Consider the following 16,657-nt stretch of genomic DNA (forward strand, 5'->3'; position numbering starts at 1 on the left):
GAGGCCTTTTCATTCCCATCTGTACTTTTTCTGGTTAATCTAAAAAAAAAAGAAAAGCTTATGTGTAAAGTCTGTGCTAACAACATATGTACCCTTCTCAGATTTTTACTGTAGGATTGTTTTCTAGTAAGCAGTTTGTCTCTCCTCCAAGACAGTTGACTGAAATCAGCTGGGAAGCAAAAGAAAAATCATATTTTGTGATTACTTTTTAGCAATTTCCATCTCTGAATCACAAAATCCTGGCCTTAAAAAATGCATTCTTGCTGTGTTCTCTCATATATCTTAATACTGCTTTAAAAGTGATGTTACTTTGATCTGATGATGAATCTATTTGTATCCCCATTAGCATCACTTTTTACTGTCATAAATGTGCATTCTTTGTCTCTGCCTCTTGAAACAGAGGCAAGTTTTTTAGTCTTTTCCTGTCCACTTACCAGTCAGGGTTCACTAATATTGTAACTTTTAAAATTTTTAAATTCCATGCTTCAAATGTTTTGGAGCAGTTCCTGCAAATATATTTATTTTTTTTAACTATCTTTTAAAAGTTGCCTTTGTCATTATGTGTCTAAAATTGTCAGTTGTCATGGAAAAATAACTGTTACAAGATGACAAGTGGTAGCTCTGTTTTCTCTGCAATGCTAGGTCTTTGAATCCATCGTTGCTTCCTGCTTGACATTTAAGATACTTAGCTTATAAGATTTTATATATATATATCAGGTTATATATAGCTTTTAAGGCTGTCATTGTGGTACACTAATTTAAGGCATCAGGCAAGGTTTGTGGGGAAATTAGCATTTTTTAATTAGATTAGCTTCTACAGCTAGAAAAGTAGGCAGGCTTTTGTGTCTCTGACCCCTTTCTCATGTCCTCAAAGGGTTTGGTTTTCCTGCTCATCTCAGTTTGTCTACTTCAAGATACTGCTGTTCTCTACAAACTGCCTATGTCATTGCTTGACACAATGAATGTCACGATAAGGCTGGCAGTTGCTGATCTGGGTTGGTTCCTGTATTATTATGATCATAAAGCAATTTTTGAGTTGTTTGCAATTTTGCAACTACAGGAAAGAATAAGATCAGCACATGTACCAATTTGCTGTTTTAAGTATATAGCAAGCTAAATGTGACAGCTTTTCAGGAATTCTCACAGTGCTGGAGATAATAAGAAAAACTGCAGGATACACACTGCACAATTATGAACTCATTGCCATTGTAAATGACACAGAATATGTTTTCTGAATGTAAATGGGCCTCTCCTGTCTCTCAATCCAAGACATCCAGGGCAGTGAGAATGTCTTTTGCTCTGGAAAAGTAGAACATTTGGCACTGGCAAATCTTTGTATTTCTTGAAATCTGAAATGGCTGAAGTCTGCGTTTGAAATCCTGTATCCTAGAGCCTACGTAAGTAGACATAGGGCAAGAAAGCAATTTCAGACCAGCAGCTAGAACAGTGCTAGTGTCACTGAAATCTGCCCACTCCAGAAGATGGAAAGAGACAGCCAAGGATCTTGAGTTCCTGCTCTTCAGTCGCAAACCTGGTGAGTTTTCCTATGAGCTTGGAGCTGTTAATGTGGTAAAAGTCTGTCAACAGCAAATGACAGCTGGTGCTGTCAGCTTGCACCTTTGCTGTGACCTGGAAGGTCAAAACAGACACACTGACTACAGTATTTCTAAATATCTGACAAGCCTAGTATTGTCTCAACTTAATACAGCAGAAATAAACATGGTCCTCATGTTCCTAAAAGGGAAAATATTGTGATGGAAGCAATATTATCCTCAGTGCCTAAAGATGTTAGGCCAAAAGAATTAATCTCTTTGAGAAGTCACAATCATTGCAGGGATGCCAAAAACCACACTGAGTTGGTAATTGCTTCTTTTCTGCAACACAGGAAACTGTCAGATGATGCAACTTTGTATCAGGTGATATCAGAGTTCCCTGTGGTTTTGTCTGTGCCATAAACTGGTGATCCTAATGCAAAGTATTTAAATGCAATCCTAGTTGAAAGTCTAATTTATTTTTTTAAGATGTTCACTGGAAAATATATTGAATAATGGTTTTAAAAGGGGGAAAAAAATTCTCCTCTGCAAGTGCACCAACACAAGAGGCTGCAGTCTTTAGGGACTGTAGTCTGACATCCTCAACCCTTGGCTATTGTACTGCTGTCAGGGTGATAAGTGTGTCTACTTAATATTGTGAACCAGAAATCTATCCAAAACATTAAGTTCTGCAGCTGGTAGGTTTCAAGCAGTTTAATTTAAAAAAAAAAAATCATGATGGTTTCTGAAATGCTGAAATCTTGAAAGATGTTTGTGCTATAAAAATGCTCTAATTAAAGTCTTTATTTAGTTCTGAATCATTTTAGGTAGAAGTCTTAGATAAAACAGTCACTCAAAAACTACTTCTACAAAAGAACTTCCAGACTTGATGATGTTGCAGAAATGTTGATCCTTGCACAGTCTCAGTGCATGTAGCTACTACACTTAATCCTTTATGCTCTTCGAAACTTAGACCAAAACCACAGTGTTTTGAACTTTGAACACCAGCTGAAATCAGTGTAATCAAATTATAAATCAGTCCATTTTGATCTCAGAAGTTATACCAGAGACAGTCCTGGAATTGTTCACCGATTTTCTAATATGAATGTGGTTATTTAAATACTGCTATCCATCTTCTTCCTATATGAAAGAAATGACAGTCAGTATTCATTAGGAAGCATATTTCTGAATTGGACTGGCTTACTTTTGTAGAATAGAATCATAGACTTGGGTTGGAAGGGACCCTAAAGATCATCTAATTCAAAGCCCCCTGCCATGGAGAGGGATGTTATCCACTTGAACAGATTGCTCAAAGCCCTATCCAGCCTGACCTTGAACACTTCCAAGGAGGAGACATCCACAACTTCTCTGGGCAGCCTGTTCCAGTGCCTCAGTACCCTGTCACTGAATAATTTCTTCCTAATGTCTAATCTAAATTTCCCCTGTTCTAGTTTAAAACAGTTCCCCCTTGCCCTATCACTATCGGTCCATGTAAAAAATGACCCTCCCTCTTTTTCATAAGCTCCTCTTAAGTACTGGATGGCCACAATGAGATCTTCCTGAAGTCAACTCTTCTCCAGGCTGAACAGCCTCAACTCTCTTAGCCTGTCCTCACAGAAGATTTTCTCCAGCCTTCTGATCATCTTTGTGTCTCTCCTCAGGATCTGCTTTTTGATACAGACACAGGTCTGTGTCTTTATTGTGCTGAGGACCCCAGAGCTGGCCTCAGTTCCACAGATGGACTCTTCTGGCAGCAGAGGGGCAGAATCAGCTCCTTTCACCTGCTGGCCACTTCTCTTTGGTGCACTTGGGTTTCTGGGCTTTGAGTGCACACTGCTGGCTCATGTACTTTCTGAAACCTTAGAATGTTACAGTGACATAGTAAAAAGTTTGCTGTAAAAGTACAGCAGTTCAGCTTCTGGCTTGATGGAAATTGTGTATACATATGCTAGGAAAATTATTTTGGATGCTCAAATATATGAAAAGATTTTTCATTTAATTTCTTTAACAATGATGTTAGGGCAAGTGAAATCATTATTGTGGTTTTAGGATAGGAGAAGGGAAGTTACCTGCAAAAGACTGATACATTATTAATGTAGGGTGCTGCCATGGAACATCTCGGGGGAGTGTGGGATCTGGGGAGGAATTGTGTTGTGTTGTGTCAGTAGAGAAAACTCAGCATAAGCAATAAAATTCCAATTGCTGTGCTGATGTTATCACTGATGCTGGTAGACAAACAAAGAAGTAAATAAAAATTATTTTCAAGCTCTCCTGGATACACAAGAAATCAATGCTGGCCAAATGGAAATGGACAGAATTATTAAAGAAGAATCAGTTTCTATTCTTTAAATGTTATTTGAAACAGTGAAAGCCTTACAACCTAGAATTCGGTGATTTTTCAAGCTTTAAATGATTGTATGTGGGATGTACAAAGGTGGGAATAAGTGTTGTAGCAAATTCACTTCCTGTGGAATGAGATCCTGAGCTGATGTTCAGCAATTCTAGGCAGGCACCTTTTATTTTAGAGTTTAGATAACTTCTTGTCTATTAGAGTGAAAGTCCACTATTTAACATAACGTATTTTATTCTAAGTAATATGTTGACAATGTAGTGTGCTTTAAGTTGGAACGCTTCATAAACTAACTGCTGTAAAATGTAAACACCTGTTGCTGCTTAGATACATTTGTGTGTCTGGTATATTTTCACATCTGTCTCAGAATACTTGTTTTTGTGGTAGATGGGAACAAATTTGAAGATTTTAACAATAAAAAAATACATCTTTCTGTGGAAGATGAAAACTAAAGAGCTTGTCTGCTTTACTGTGGAAGCTGAGAAAAAAAGGAACAAGGTAATGTTGCTGGTTTAGGTGCTTTAGGAAGGTCTGTTGATGACAAGTCCAGTAAGGAAAGGCAGTCTGCTTCTGTCTGGATTTTTTTCCTGTTCCAACTGCATTGACTCAGTAAACTTCTTTTCGGTTTACTACGGTACATCAGAGGGAACTAGAAGAACCAAATAGTTGGAGAGAGAAAATACCAGCTATCATGCTTGCTTCAAATATCTTCTAATTTTATTTAATTTGAATTTTTTTCTTGTCAACAGCCAAGTAAAATTTTTAAGTTGAAAAATGATACTATGAGAAATGGTGTTATTAGTGACCAAGCAAGGAAAAGGGATGGAGTAAGAAGTATTTCAGTCAATTATAAGCCAAAAGGCACCTTTGTTTCTTCTGTTTATGTCTTACAAATTCCAACCACAGCAAGCATAGCTCTGTGTAGTTCTGAATTATTCCTCAGCGTGTGTCATGTTGGAATGTCTGAGGTGTCCTGGAAACTGGATGGAGAAAAGCATATGAAGCCACACCAGACAGCACAGACAATTTCTCTCCAAGTATCTGCCTTCTTCTAAGTCTTTTTTCTTTTCTTTTCTTTTCTTTTCTTTTCTTTTCTTTTCTTTTCTTTTCTTTTCTTTTCTTTTCTTTTCTTTTCTTTTCTTTTCTTTTCTTTTCTTTTCTTTTCTTTTCTTTTCTTTTCTTTTCTTTTCTTTTCTTTTCTTTTCTTTTCTTTTCTTTTCTTTTCTTTTCTTTTCTTTTCTTTTCTTTTCTTTTCTTTTCTTTTCTTTTCTTTTCTTTTCTTTTCTTTTCTTTTCTTTTCTTTTCTCTTTTCTTTTCTTTTTGAATAACCACTTTGCTCTTTCAAATAGAACTTACCTTGTATTATTTGAAAGAATCCATGCACCTCTGCTATTGTGAACGATGTCTGTATCAAGCATTGCATTACTAATAATTTGCTTTGATTATTTATATCATCTAAAGCAATAGCAATTGAGATTCTTTTACTACTTGGCTATATACCTCTCAGTACAGTAGTTTGCCTGCAAAAGTTAGTATTTCTTTGATTTTGGTATGTAACTATCAGTTTTGAGAAAGGTTGTGAAAGGAAAAAGAAATTCTGCAGAGGAATATTTTTGTTTGTGTACAGTAGCTCTTCTGAAGCATAATATTTTTCAGTGCTGTTTTCTGAAAGGAAGTGTGCTCTCCTCTGGGATATCAGCCTGGAAGAGGTTCATTTTATCTTGGAAAAATGTAGTTTATGTAAGATGTAGCAAGAATATATAATTAAAAATGAGGTTGTTTTCAAGACTTGTGCTAAAAATCATTGAGAAGGGATATGATGTGCTATATCCCACAGTATGTGTAAAGAGAATTCATTCTCACTCTTTGCCACTTTTTTACCCCATGATTTAAAAAGTTGCCTCTGGTCAAGCAGATACTAAGAGTCAGAAAAAAAGCAAACTATAGATGGTGTCCTTCAAATGGGCATGGCAGGGTAAGGGTGCTGGAAGTAGGAGTAAAGGACAGCACTGGCAGCCTTACACTGACATGCCAGGAGTCACTGTATGAAGTTTGGTGATGGGATTGCTGGAGTGCCAGAAATCAGAACAGCTGCTCACAGGCCTGCCCCTCACTTACAAGCTGCTTTCTCCATCCCTCTGTTGATCTGAGGATATCACCTTTCAAAAAGATTCTGTGTATTTTCATTCATTTCACTGACTAGACTTGTATTTCAAAACATGGTTGTATTTCTTTGCTGAGAATGCCATTTATGAATGAGTAATATTTCCATATTTGTGCAGTTCAGGAACCCAAAGAATGTCATTCCTCCTGTCATGGCAGGCTATGGAAATCTATCAAGGCCCAGTATTTGGAACTGAATAGCTAACCTGACACTCCTTGATGATCGTTTATCTGTGACTGATCTAGAGAAAGCTAGACATTTGGGGCCAGGGTGAGGAAATTTATGTGATTAAATTATATTTAGTCTAGAAAGAAATATGTAGAATTTATACTTAAGATTATCCTATCTCAGTGTTACAGATCGTAACTTTAGATTAATTAATATTACACTGTTTTCTCTTAGGTGAGCTATTTTAACTCTGTAGAACTTCTGTAATGGCACAGTTCCATGGGAAGTTTGCAGCTAAGCTTCATCCTGAATTCAATTTAGAGGAGTTTGCATGGGCAAGGTTTATAGATCTTACTGAAGAAGCAACCACAAATCATCCATTTCCAAGCCTGAAAGCCAGTGCTGAGGCATTTAGAGCTGCTGCTGCTGTAGCTCATAAATTGCAAACCATGGCATACGAACCGTGCTGTTTGTAGGAGCTGGAGTAGAGCATGCATGGTCCACTGAATACATTTTATAAATCCTGGACTTCAAATCTTTTTTGTCACTAGAAGACTGTAAAAGTTTCAGCAAAACTCTCTGTTTACTTAACTGGTATGCAAGTTACTACATTTCTGGTGTACTTGAAGAAACCAGCCCTCTGGCATTTTATTGCAAGGTACAGAATTCCAGCCTTTAGAATAACAAGGCATTGAATGCAAGTTATCCCTTTTTTGTTTCATGAAATTGAACAGTGCTCTTCCCATAATTGATTCTTACCTGATTCATCCAACTGTGATACAGGATACTGAACAGCAGACAAAGTTTGATACCAAACGAAATAATGTAGTTGTATTAGGTGGCAATGGTTTGAAGTTCAAACCATGGGCTTAGTGTGGTTTGTGATGTATGACTGGTTTTGGGTTATTGTGGGTCTTTGGTTTTTTGTTTGGGGTTTTTGTTTTGTTTTTAAATTCTGTCCAAGATATATATTCCCATGCATATATAACCTTTATTATAAAGTACTCAAGTCTTAATGCGTATAGAGTAGAATAAACCAGGATTGCTTACTAATTACTCAGAGTCCAAATTCCTTAGCCATTTACTTTTGCTCTAGCGAATGGGAAAGCATATTAATTGTTTTTGTTGTGAAGTAGATGTGGGATCTGACAGTTTACCCTTATTTGCAGATGGGCGTCAGCAGGTTCTTGATTCTGTTTCCATTTGGATTCACAAAGAACCTTTTATTTTAGAAAAGAGAGCCTTTGCTTACCTTGACTCCCATGGGAGACCCTGGGTGGAAGAAACTGCTAAGCATTCGTATTCTCCCACTTGTTTCAAGGAGAGGTGAATTTGTATTCTCTTGAAGAAATCTTGGCTCTTACAGGAGGGGTATCAGGAAGTATTGTCTCATTTGAACCTCTTCCTTCTGTGGAGTGACACAGGAGGCCTAGGTTTTGGCTCCTGTGAATCTCTTGGGTGATCTATAATCCCTTTTGTGGTGGCAAAGATGCCCTTTCTCAATAGTATGTTTGGGCAGAAATTCAGCAATGTGGCTCTGACAAAGACTTCCTTCTATTTAATAATCCTGTGAGAAGAGAGAATGGGATGGAATATAATTTAGCTACCTAAAAATGTCAAGTTATATTTAGGAAATTCAAAATTCCACTATGGAAGAGGCTTCCCTCCCTCCCCCCACCAACCTTGAAGAAGTGATTAACTGAGGGTGCCTCTCAGCATGGAGACTGCTTGCTGCTATTGTCTCCTGCAGAAACAATTCTTTGCTGCTAACTGGTTTAACTGTATCATGTCCTTGAACATGTTTTCTTCTAACCACCTTTCAGTATTTGAGGACTGTTCCATAGTGTATTTAACAACACACAGAAAAATGTGACAATAGTACTCTTTTCCGGACCAGTTTTTGTTCTTTCCATCTGTCAAACGTTTGGGTTTTCTTTTTTCCCCTAGTGCTACTGCAGCAAAAATGCCTGCCTTTTGTTTATGTCTTCCTCCATGAGCATCGTGACATCATCAGTGGTATTGCCAGGGGAAAAAAATATGCATAGCTGTAGCTAAACCAGCTGTCCGTTAGCAATCCTTGTCGTCTGCTTTCATTTCTTGTCATTAATGTACACACAGTAGTGTTTCCTGCCTAAGAGACATGGAAGGTTCTCAGCCACAAAAACATCTGCTCAGTCCGTGTCTTTGGGTAGATGAAAATGGTGGCACTTCAAAATACACTCACTCTTAATAATGGCATTTTTTAAAAACTGAAGTGAATGTGAGAGCGTAGAAGATACTCATTACTGGATTTAGTTGTAGGTAATTCTGAATCCTTTATTAACCATCTTGTGTAATTCAGTGTAATCACAGCCACTGCATATCAACTGTTACAAAACCTTAATAATACAAACCGAGCAAGATGCCAAGAACAATAAAGAAACGAATTTTGTCATTGATTTGCATGATGACACGGTAAGGCGAATGAATCTGTTAGTCATGCTTGTCCCTTCTTCCATGCAAATCAGCAGCAAAACTTCCACTGACTTTGATAGGACCAGAATAATGCCAACCATGAGCTACAAGCTGTCATTTATTCTAATGAGAGAGATCTTAAATGGAATAAGGAGGTATTTCATTTGTGGAATGTTAACGAGAAAACAGTTTCTTTTGCTATCTCATGTTATCAAAATGCTCTGAATTATTCCAGAGATAATTGACTGTTTTGTAGAATAGCTGCATCTTTGCAATGTTAATATTATGGATAATTGTGTGTTCGGTATGAGTTTTCAGAGTGGAGGAGAGATGTTCATTTATCATCTCTAGCTGTTTGTAGAAAGCTATCTTTAAATTAGAGTATTCAGGGAATTCACTCTGCAGTAGGAATCAAGCTATCTCCAAATACTCTAGCATGGAACCCTGATACTGATAATGGATCAGTGAAAAAAATAATTAATGTTTACCTTTTACTGTAAGGGCTTTTGTAATTTGAATTTAGATATTCACTTATTCTAATATGAAATAATCAGTAGATATTAAGTTAAGTATTATAATATTTTATTTAAATTTATATTATTTTGTTTAAAATAAACAAGAAAACCCAAGGCAACCAACCAAATGCACACACACACACACAAAAACAAACCCCAGAGCATCACCAACTACTACCAAGAAGAGGTTAGACTTCATTGTATTACATAATTTGTCATTTGGATTTGAGAGTAATCCCTGCTCAAATGGCCAATTCCTACTCACCTGAGTAGCCTCACTGAAGCCAGCAAAACTCATTTTATGACCAAAGATTACAGGATAATGCCCTTGACTGATGAGACAAATTTAAATTAAGGGGCTATTTTTTAGGTACACTTTTTCATTTGGAAGCTCATCCTCCACATAAAAGATAAACATTGGCAGATTAAGTGTTGGCAAAATATTACCTCTTTAGAATATTAATTTCAGTGTGTACTGTGTGCAGAGCGATGCAGACAATGCATGGCTTGTGCCACTCCCCACAAGAAAAAATTACTTTCAACAAATCTCTTCGATTTTTTCTTGTACCAATGTTACAGTGGCAATGATAATAATAATTTAAAAAAAAAAAAAAGTTGAGGGGATTTCCATAACAACTGCTGTCTTAATGAACTAAAGAAGCCTTAGAATTTGTTATTCCTTCCTCATAGTAGACCTCAGCTGATAAAAATATCCGTAGCTGGTGAAATCTGTGGCATGCCTGGCTTTCTCAGACAAAACTCCCATGTGATCACACAGGCAGCCTCAGTGAGCCTGAAGCTGCTCAGCAAGCAGTAGGTAATGAGTCTTTGTGCAGAGTGAAGCTCTTGTGGCTGAACAATAAAGCATATGGTACCAGCAATAAAACACAGTGCTGGGAAATTTAAGAAGATTCTGCTGGAAGTGGGAAGACAGTGAATATGTCAAACGTTATAAAATGACGATCAATCTGGTTTGGGTCCTAATTAATAAAAACAGTGCATGGATTGGAAAAACAACAATTTGAACAGGTCAGTTGTTTTATAGATTCTTCACACACTTCAGTGTTTTAAATATAAGTGGGGTTTTTGCTATTTCTTTATTGTTAATAAAGCTGGGTTTTTTTCATTTTGTAAGGTGGGATTGGAAGGATGCACATCAGTGTGATACCAAACTAAATAAATTGTGTAAGTTCTGTGATCAAATTAATTGTAAAAATGTTTTTACCATTATTCCCGTGCAATTCAAACTTCAATTGTGCATGAAAAATGAGATAGGAAGTAAAATTAAATTTATGCTAGATGGATCATTTACCAATATCATGAAATATTTAGTAACAACAATCTATTACTCTGCTATGTATTTGAGACTAATTCTTTCTCAGTAGGAGATCTGTAGTGTTGTGTTTGGTTAAAAATAATGTAACATTGGAGCATATCTTAACAGTGCACTTACATGGGGTTTTTTCCTCCACATTCTTCTCGGAAATTTTTGGAAGTGGTGTTTTGTGTTATTTTTAATGCAATTGTATACACATGGGAGTGATACATGATAACCCTCTGCATGCATTTCATTCTACTGTTAATGCAAAATATGTTATTATTTTTCGAGCAAGTAATTATTTCTTATGGTAGTTCTTAGTTAATTATACATTATTATTTTATTTTTTGAAAACTACTCCCAAAGATTCCTGTGGCCTGTGTTTGCCTTACTGAGGATAGAAGCGCAAATTCCCGGTGGTTTCACATCATGTAGAAATTAACCATGTAAAAGTTTTAATCCTTAAATCTCTTTACAGTATTGGGTTTGGGGTCTTTCTTTCTTTCCTGAGTGCTGAAGATCGTAAATTAGATATGCTGATTTTGGGGGAGTATTTCAGCATTTCAGGAAGGAGATGGAACCCTTGAAAAGCGATTGGGGAAATAAAGAAACAAAACTCGAAATGCAGAGGACAGTATCTCTTTTCATGCGTACTTATGATTTCAGGGGAGGAATGTGCTTTATAAATAGCACGTTTATTCTGTGGCTGTGGACGTGCGGGAGGCGTGGGGCCCGGCGCTGCGGGCGCTGCGCAGCCGGGGCTGGAGCGATGATGCGCTCGCGGTCCGTCCGTCCAGGTTCGCTTTGTGCGGGGCTGCGCGCACACGGAGCCCGCGCTCCCTGCCCTCTGTAATTAAAGAGAAGGGAGAAGGGCAACAGACGCCGGGTTCCGGCTCCAGAGCCGGGGCGGGGGAAGCGGGTCTCCCAGGAAACCGCCGTGGCGGGCGGGCGGCGCTCGCCCGTGTCGGGGCGGGGGGCGCGGGCGCTGCCGCCCGGCTCTGGCGGGCCCGGGGCGAGGGGCGGGGGCCGTGCCCAGCATGCCCCGCGGCGGGGCGGGGCCGGGCCATGCAAATGCGGGGCGGGGCGGCGGCGCGGAGGGCGCGGGCAGGTACGGCGGGCCGGGCCGGGCCGGGCCGGGCCCCCGCGCTGCCCCCGCGCCTCCCCCGCGGCCGCTGCGGCCCGGACACGGGGCCCGGGCGGGGCCGCTGCGGCTGGGGCCGCGCAGCCCGCGTGCTTTCGCGGTCGGAAATGTGCTTGGGCTTTAAGGGCGTCATTTTCCAGTTGCAAATATTGCTGATACCTAAGCGAAGGTGCTTTGCAGTCTCTGCTTTAAAGCGGTTCTCCTGTAAAAGGTAATTTTATGTTACGATCCTGATAGAGCTTGGCATCTTAGAACGTAGGCCTGTTCGTGTTTTAGACAATAGATCAGAAAGGATATGTAAAAGTACTTCTTCACCATACTTACTTGCAGCTATTGATTTATTTAACAGGAAACCCTGGTAATATCGCAGTAACACCTGCAATATGTACCATAAGATTGGATGAGATAACACTGAACATGTCACTCTATGCTAATTTAAATGGAGAAAATATGGCAGTATACAGTCGTGCAATTATCATATAATTACTATATTCGTCTGAAATGAGTACAGTGGATTTTAAATTTAAATTTATGAGGCAGTTAGGTACGTACAGTAAGTGCATACAGAGATAAAATTAACACTGTGCAGTAAAATAACAATAGGAGCATCCCTACATAACAGCATTCCCACAGTTACAAAGGAATCACAACTTTGAAATACACCTGTCTTGTCTATTTATATAGGGAGGAAACAAAAAACTCAAACGTTTTTCCTGTGGATCCGACTCTTCATGTTTTAAAACACTTCCAGTATCAAGTTTTTTAGGAAAGCTTAGAGAAAAAAAACCTGAAGAAAAAAGGTGTTTTGTGTTGCTACCAAGTTACGGTAATTTTAAGATATACTTTTCTTAACCCTATCTAAACTCTATTGAAAGTGTGGTTTGTGGAAACATTTTTTACTGCAACTTGAATGGTGGAGTCTCTTTAAGAATCATAAATAGAACCAAATCTTTATGTATGTAGCCGGCATTTTGGAGACAGACATGATTTTGATCTCTCATGTTACTGAAATTTTGTGTTAATTATACTGTCTTAATTTACTTCTGGATCTGAGGAGCCCACATCTGCTGTGCAATGTTTTGGTTTGAGGATGCAGTGTTTACTGTATATTGTAGTTTTTTGGTCTCCTTTGTTTATCAGAAATTTGCATTTATTGTAAAACATCTTGCTTTGAACAGATGCAGTAGTTGACTAAATGAAGTTTAAGTTCAGTATAAACTGAAGACATGTAAGTCATGGTTCAGAGTACACAGTGGCAAATGTTTGGAAATTAATTCCAAAACTTAAATATTTTCTCTGAGATAGCAACAGATGATTGTCTCATCTAAAACTTTTACTTGCTCGTAAAATGTATTTCTAAAAACCTTGAAGTTTAGAGTTGTTTTCCCTTTGAACAAGCAGGTGGAAAGACTGGCTGAAGCAAGGCAGCTATAATATATTGCAGCATTGGTAAAGATGTCTTAAAGATAATTTTACATGGAGTCTGTCAGTATCTCTTTTTGCCCTTGCTCTGAGCCAGATATGATGATGAGAAAAACTGGATTATAGATGTGCCCTTTCCTCAATAAAATATCCCCAAACACCATCGCATCTTTAAAATGCTGATGCTATTTGAAGTCCTACCAGTGAGTTTTGATCACTGTTGCTTCATTGTTCTTTTGCAGGCTTTTTTGACCCTGGAAAAGGGATTGAGTGTAGATAAAAGACAGATACGACCCATCTGTCTACGTACAGAAGCCAAAAATATTTACTAGGTTAAAACAGCACTGAGATAAATAGCATGTCTTTAATTTCTCCATCTCCCCACAGATATGGATACAATATTCTAATGAAACTTGTGATAAATGGGAGATGTGAGTAATTGATACCAGAAAGAAAAACCAAACTGGAAAATTCTGGCCTTTTTCTTCCTTCACATTTGCATATAATTCTCTCCTACAGCTCTAGTCTTATTCTCCACCCTACAAAAGAGGTTTGCATTTTTTGCACCTCTGCTTCAGTTTTCCATCACTTCATACAATTTTTCCACAAAAAAATAGGGAAAATGGGAAAAGGAGTAAAAGCTTGTATTGCCATAACAATTTGATGGAAAATTCACTAAATGCATACAACTGGACAACTTACATATTGTGAAATTAACAATAAAAGGAAGAGGAGCTGCTTGAGTTTTTTAAGGTTTTTCAATGCTTAAATGCAAAATTATAAGCAAGAATACTTCCTAAAAACAAGCATCCAAATGCATTGGACAATTTGCATTCAGGCTTTGGGATGAAAAGATAACATGGCTTTTGTTTAGTACTTCATAAAGAATTTCATGGAATATATAACTTGAAGTCCTGATTGATTTTGGAGCTGGTTTGTATCCTTCTCTTTCATAAGCAGTAGGGACTTGCATATTTATTCCATTGTCTAATGTGAAGTAGGAAATGTGGGCTGCGTAGTATAGAGCCTGACCCTCATCAGTCATTCTGAGGGATACGGGCAGGAACTACAACACCATTTACCGATTGTAGCTTCACCATCTCACGTAGTTGTTGGATTTTGATGAGGAAATGCGAGCAATGATACCATTATGTCGTTGAGGGCTGCAGAGTAAATAAGCCTCTGTGGTATTTGTAGCTCCCATTAGCATGCTGCCCCTTCATTACATTTGTTTATTCAATTCTGGCAAATAATTTCTGTGCATGCCGATAACTAAGTGATCCTTCCCGTCTGTGCTGCTAGGGGGGATGAAGGCTGCGTGCTGAGCCCGAGCTGTGGCCGCCTTCAGGTGCCGGGGCTGCCGCGCTGGCTCTGCGGCCACTGTGGCACAGCCAGGACAGCTCTGGAGGGGCAGGGTGACAGATCCCCCAGGCCCTGCTAGGGATCCCAGCTCGGGGAGAAGGCTTCCATTTCAAACACACCTCCCGGGCTGCTTGTGAGTGGGGTCAGGGCTGTGCGGTGTCTGTGGTGTGTCCCACCTGAGGAGCACCTGGCTGATCCTTCTGGGATGATGAAACAGGCCAACATGGTGCTGGCTTCAGCAGGAGTTTGGATTTTTTGAATAGGGATGTGAATTTGATGATGAACTGCTCAGTGATTTAAAATCTCTGTCACTATTGGACAAAGTCTGTTTTAAATGTATTGTGAATATGTTAAAAAGGAAGCTGGATTGCAAATGTTTTTAGTTGCACTTCCTAAGCGATAGCCATCTCTAGTAAATGCCATTTGTGCCATTACTAGATAGGGTGAACAAAAAAAATGTTGAAAGCCACAAAATGTATTTGTTAATTGTTTTTAGTGTGGATAACAAATGGTAGCATTGCTTACTTCCAACATGAACTGTGACAGCTGATCAGGCTTTTCCAAGCAAACGTTTTTGTCTTTTAAATATTTCATTTTTGGGGAGGAGGGAAACCCCACGATACAGGGGGGAATTGACTCGCAGGGTTGCCATTGTTTTGCTCTCTTGTTGTACGAGTCTTTGCTGAAGCATTCAGTTTCAGAATAGCTAGAGGTTTAACTTAGTAGCTTTCAATTAAGTTGCTCAGTTGTTTACTATTATGCCCTTCTCACCCACTCTTACTTCTGAACAAACATCTTTCAATAATAAAATGGAAAACTGGAAATTGCACAGTATTAACCTTTTTAGCTCCTTTGGAAAAGGAGATTTAATAAAGCAAAATATATCAAAGAATATAAAAACCCACCTCAGGTTGGAAGTGTAAGCCACGTACCTTCATAGCACTGCTTTTCAGGAGAGTGTAGGGCAGCTAATTAATTTTGTCCCAGCAGACATCCCTGGCTGAAGTGGTGCTGAATGGTCATAAGGTGCTTACAAGTCAGGCAATGAGATGGCAGTGGGCTCACTGCTCAGCTTCTGTTCATCACTGTCTCAGTGACAAGGGTGCCTTGGGAATTGCATGGGTATGTACTTATTATTAGACCTGCAGCTCTTCTGTCAGCTTTCTAGTGAAGTTTTCAGCTTTGAATTATAAACTGAACTGAAAAGAATTCTTTGGCATGTTTTTTTAGTATACAAGTCACTACAGGCATAAACTCTTGATTTATTTTAGTATGAAAAAAATGTGAAGAGAGTCAATATTCAATTTTAATGCAACTGGGAATGTAATTTTAGGTCAGTCTTACTGTGATCTGTCATGCTGTGTTAGCACAATAGGTGCTTCCTTTGGGTGCCTTTGTGTTGATTATACACAGGTACACATGTACAGGTGAGTAAGGACCTATGGGTAATTTTTGCTGGTTACAAATACAAAATTACTATTGGAAATCTTGCCTTTAATTGAATATATGCTTTTAAAATCCTTTATGAGGTTTTCAGTTATTGAAATTACAGAGAAGACTGCTGATTTACAGAGAAATGTTTAAGTTTATTGATGCACATATTTTGTCTGCCTTCATAAAAAACCTCATTCTATGATACCATTGTCACTAAATCTAGAACTTTGAAATCTTAGTGTCGCTGATCTTTTTGACTCATTTCTTAAGGAAATTAGGTTTATGCAGTTATGCTTTTTCTGTGCCTGTCATATTGTTCAATATGTCTATCAAATTTTCCTAATTAGTTTTTTAACCTGTTAGCTGATATCAGCTGAGCTTGAAGCAGAAGCAGTCAATCTTCTTCAAGTATTGTGCAAATGGGTGGTGAGAGATTGCTAGTTCACAACAGTAAAAAACAATTTGCACTGTGACTAAGACCCTGATTATCAAAGTAACCACACAGAGGAAAGTTTAAACACCATGACCCTGGGGAAGAGTATCAGTGAATCAGCCCTCATACTGTGCCTTCGGTAATCCATCCAGAAGAGACAAATCCATAAATAATCAAGTTCCATTGTTTTTTCAGATTTTTTCTTTTATTTTTCTTTTTTTTTGTAAACTTGAAATTAAATTCTCCTAATTTTTAGCTGATAGCTGAGTAGCTTATTTTTACCTTGTGCTCTTCTTAGAAGAGAAGGTGAATTGTCAATTCCTTACATATATGTCAGTGGCAGAAGAAAACTTCACAGCTGTGT

General features: G+C 38.4%; 1 protein-coding gene across 5 annotated transcripts in view; it reads left to right on the top strand.

The window, feature by feature from the left end:
* CSRNP3 (cysteine and serine rich nuclear protein 3) overlaps positions 1 to 16,657 on the top strand; it is a 100,999-nt gene that overhangs the window by 46,432 nt on the left and 37,910 nt on the right. Inside the window, exon 1 of one of the 5 annotated variants that reach the window (XM_005519754.3) lies at positions 10,080 to 10,212. The exons of 3 other annotated variants lie outside the window; for them this stretch is intronic. The gene's annotated coding sequence lies outside the window, so the exon portion shown is untranslated. Of the gene's footprint in view, positions 1 to 10,079; positions 10,213 to 11,768; positions 11,854 to 16,657 lie in introns of those variants that run through there. One more of the 5 variants, XM_088059025.1, reaches the window with a different exon arrangement.

Source organism: Pseudopodoces humilis, chromosome 8 (assembly GCF_049639895.1).
Source record: "Pseudopodoces humilis isolate 2021_Gansu_Grassland_sample_001 chromosome 8, ASM4963989v1, whole genome shotgun sequence".
NCBI lineage: Eukaryota > Metazoa > Chordata > Aves > Passeriformes > Paridae > Pseudopodoces > Pseudopodoces humilis.